The sequence below is a fragment of the Lynx rufus genome, unplaced genomic scaffold (genome assembly GCF_022079265.1).
Source record: "Lynx rufus isolate CCGP_SWC_20201006 ecotype Redwood Valley unplaced genomic scaffold, mLynRuf1.p SCAF_11, whole genome shotgun sequence".
Taxonomy (NCBI): domain Eukaryota; kingdom Metazoa; phylum Chordata; class Mammalia; order Carnivora; family Felidae; genus Lynx; species Lynx rufus.
Window position 1 is genome coordinate 37625700 of NW_025814825.1, and position 4594 is coordinate 37630293.

The following is a 4594-nucleotide window of genomic DNA, read 5'->3' on the forward strand; positions in this document are numbered from 1 at the left end:
CTTTGTGAATACTTGGTGAAAGGAAGCCCCGCACCCCAGCTCTCCAAGCTACCTACCTTACTTAGCCTTGGACTTTGAGGGCAGAGCCTTGGGGGGCGGGGGGGCGGAGGCGGAATGTACAACAGACCTAGGCTAAGTACAGTCTTCTCCCCTGTCTCCACCAAGATGGCAGCAACCCACTTGTCTGAGGAGAAGACAGCAGCTACCTGCTCCGGCATGAAAATGGCCCTAATGTGGACATTTGCTCGTAGGGGAGATGTTATTTCTGCCCAGTCGGCTACACTGGCTTCCCAGGTGGGGATGCAGGGTTTGGGCATAAGTGGGCATCCAACCCCCCATGAGTATCAGTGGGGGTTGGAAGTCCAACCCACACTCACAGCAATATTCTTCCATTTCTGACAGATGAAAACGAATATTCGGTCCTGCCATCAGAGGACTGCAGACAGGGCTGGAAGAGGGCTGGGTGGCCTGCTTGGGAGAGAAGCTCCTTCCACGGTCCACCCATGTCAACCCCCCAAGCCTTTACCCTCCTTTGGATAGGGACTTTTCTTACTCCAAGGCAGGTGTAGACACAGGTGTGGGCATGGGTGTGAACAGGAAATCCAGAGAGGGAGAGAATTATCCTCAAGCCCAGAAAAGATGAAGGACCTCCGGAAAATCAAGAACAGCTGTGGTTTGCTTGTTCTCTGTAGGACCCAGACATCTTTTGTCCATCGTCCCCTGATTCCTGGCCACCTACAGGCGCTGGCAAGAAGAAACAGTTAAGCAGTTCCAGAATCACCTCCCTTCCCTGGAGCTGGCTACCTGGGTTTCCCCTCGGGAGGAACCAGAAAGAAAGGTAGCTGGTCCAGGAGGTGCCAGGGGTAGGCACAGCATGGATACAGCTTGTGGGGGGCGGGGGGGGATATGGCTAGTCTCCACGAGGTTACAGCCTTATCCACCAGGTATCCAAAGACTTGGGGGGGGGGGCTTTGTTTTTCTTTTCCACCTTGATGAAAATTTTACTATCTCCACTGTCATAGCAGAGATAGAACTGTGGCCAGTATGTCACAACTAGTGTGACTGGTGTTATGGGCTTTTGACAGTTCTTTTTCAGGTTTTTACACACTGCTCTCCGTGACCTCCATCCCAGGCCATGGGTTCTTCAGTATCAATCAAATGACAACTTGAGGGGAAGGGCCCTTCTTGGGGGTCCCCAGGGGCTGTGACCTTAGAGAAGCTTCCCACACATTAAACCAGAACTCCAGCCTACAAGGGCCTCCTCACTCCTCTCCCTCACCAATTTCTGCTGCTTCTCCGCAGGGCGCTCAGCCCCCTCCTCTCACAGGCCCTGCCAGCTGCCTCAGGCAGAGTTAAATCCTCATTCCACTGAGCCTGCTGCTTTGTTTACCCCCTCTTAGCTGGAGCTGTTTACACATGTGGCTCCTTCCCTGACACTCCTCCTGGGGCAGAGCCTGCCTCTCCCCCCCCCCCCCCCCCGGGCTTACTTATTTCCTCGCTTTGGCACTTAACCCAGCACCTGGCACTTAGTAGGCCTGTCACAGACGGCACTCAGACTGTTGAAGATGTCCAGTTTCCAACCTTCTGCTCCAGCGGTGCCTCCCCAGCCCGGTGACCTCAGAGGGCTCCTCGGAAGCCAGGATCCATGTGGGGAAGAGGGAGAGTGTTGATTAACTAGGCCACTTGCCCTGGGGGCTTCAGAGTGGTAGGGTGATGGGATGGAGGGAGGGGTGGGAGCCAGCAGGGGGCTGCAAGATCAGCCCTGCCCATGTCTCCCAAGAGCCAGCCAGTGCCCTAGAAGCTTCTAGACTGGCCTGGACAGCGAATCCCAAATTGTCACCACCTGGCAAAGCCTGGCGTTTCCTATAAAGGGGAGGGAAGGAAGGGGGCCCCCTCAGACCCAGGACAAAGACTCCCCATGCCAGCCTAGTCATGGGAGGCCCTGCCCCAGCAGCCAGGCAGCTCCCCAACTTGGCTCCTAGCCCCAGTTCCTCCACCCCAGAACCTGGCTGGCTCCCCAGTTTGGGAGGCAGCTAGCCATGAATGAACGCAGCTCATTAGCGTTCCTAGCACATTTACTCTTGAAACAACCGCCTGGCCAGCCGCTCACCCCCCACCCCCACTCTGCTTTGCTGGTTCAGTTTCCTCTCCCAGGCCCCTCCCTCTGTTGGATCTCCCTGCCCCCTCCCTACAGCAAGGCCACCTGCTCCCTCTGCACGAGTGGGGAGGAGGCAGCCTTGTCATACTGCCTCTGCCAGGAAGGCTCTGCCGAAGCCCACTGGCTACCGTCAGGGCAACCCAGGATGGCGGGGGGGGGGGGGGGGACTTGGGGCTGGGTCTCCCCATCCCGGTGGTGGGCATCTCCTCCAGCCCCCTCAGCCATTCGTGCTCAGGAGTTGAGGGCCACCTCCCGCCTGTGACTGGGGAAACCTCTGGGGAGTGCCTCCTTCCAGCTTTCTGCACAGGGCCCTCTCCTCCACCTCCACCAGCCCTTCTGAGGCACCGAGAAGCAGAGCACCTGGGTGAGGCTGCAGAGCACTGCGGTTTGGATTTCTGGACTGCAAACGGCAAGAATGAGACAAAACGCCTGCCATCTGGGCGTTCGTTCAACACCATCTATTAAGTATCTATGTATTATGTACACTGTCCTGGGACTTGGCACTTCAACAGAGAATAAGAACTGCCCTGGCCTGCCCTGAGCTCCCAGTCCAGTGGGGAACAGAAAGAGGAAAGCCCACTCTGCATGATTAGTTTGGTAAGAAGGAGTGTGGAATTGCAGAGAAGCCAGAGTGTGGCGCTCAGGGTAGGGCCAGAAGGCTTCCTGGAAGAGGAGGCACTTGAGCTGAATCTTGAAGGATAAATAGGCATGGGCTGGGCAGCAAAACAGGAAGAAAGCCTTTCTGGGTGAAGAGAAGTACAAAGGAAAGGCACACAGATTGTGGCAGCGTCTCAGTGGCTGAGCTGAGGCAAGTTCAGCAAGGCTAAAATGTGGCAGGTGTTCGAGTGGGAAGTGCAGGTAGAGATCTTAGAGATGGCAGGTGGGGCAGGGGCGGAGGAGGGCGGACATCCGAGAGGCCCTGGTGCAGCCATGCTGGCTTTACTGGGCTTGCAGAAGTCCCTGGCCTGTCCCCCTGCTCAAGCACAAGCGCATATATGTAGGTGCCTGCAATGCACTATCCCTGGAACCAGTGACCCAGAGAGGACAGGATGATGGCAGACGAACAGTTTCAGCATATGCTTTTTTTCTTTTCTTTTTTTACTGTTAGGATTTTTTTTAGCTGTATAGTATGACTTAACCTCCCCATCACCGCCAAAACATTTTTAAATACCTTTGTATGCTTATTGTAAATGCCAATTCCCAGGACCCACCCCAGACTTTCTTAATCAAAATCTTTACTGTTAACACACTGGGGAGTGAGAAAATATGATTCTGATGCGGGTTCCGGGGACCATGCTCTAGAGCCTGGTGTGCTGAGTTAATCAGTTTGAACTTGGACCTGAAAACTCTGGGAGCCACTGAAGGAAGGGGCCCAGTGAAGACAAAGGGTCTGAGGCCTGTCTGCCTCCCTCATCTCCAGTCTCCACACACTCTTAGCAAAGATGAGACACATCAAAGAGAAAGGCAGCCATGGGGGACTGGCAGGGAGGGGACAGCGCCACGTGGCAACGGATGCGTAGTAGTAGCTTCAATCACAAGATGTCACAGCTGGAAGGGGATAAAGAAATCATCAAATCCAAACACCACCATACAGTTGGCAGCTCAGAGAAGTGAAGCAACCAACCTAACCTCACAGGGCAAAGGAATGGCAGAGCCGGGCCGTGATTGAGGCTGCATCTTGATCTGCTAGGCCACACACCTGAGAAGAACACAGCATCTGGTCCATCCTGGGCACTCCTCCTGACCCTACAACCCCCACAGGGACTGAGAAGCCAGAAGTCCCCAGGGAAGTGGTGCCAGCAGGGCTCAGGATATGGTAGCTTTAATCTCTAAACCCCTTGAGGCACTCCAACTTGAAGGAGGCTGGACTGCTCGAGGCTTTCAATGACAAAGCCTAAAGCAGAAACAAGCTCCTAGACTTAAGATCAGTGGCTTTTCTAGAGGCTACCATATGCATCCAGGACAACTCTGACGGTTGAGAAGCAAGAGACACGCAGAGGGGAGAGGGAAGAAAGGAGAGGTGATGAAGACAGAAAGCAGGGGGCAGAGTCTGTGCAGGCAGCCATTTGATCATTCATTTATCAGACACTGACTGCATGTGGACTGTGAGCCACGCATTGAAATACAAGAGATTTTTTGCTTGGGATTCACTGGGCTTCTTGTATCTTGCTCATGGTTTAATTCAAATTTGGTGTTTTCCATCATTATTTCTTCAAAAGCTTTTTACATCCCCTCCTTTCTTCACCTCTGGGGACCCCAAGTACACATATGTTGGGCCACTTGACATTGTCCCAAAGGTCACTGATGCTCTGTTCATTTTAATCTTCTCTGTGTGTTTCATCTTGGTGAGTTTCTACTGTTGTGTTTTCACGTTCATTATCTTTTCTTCTGCAGCGACTAATCTGCTGTTAAGCCCATGCGGTGCAGTTTTATCTC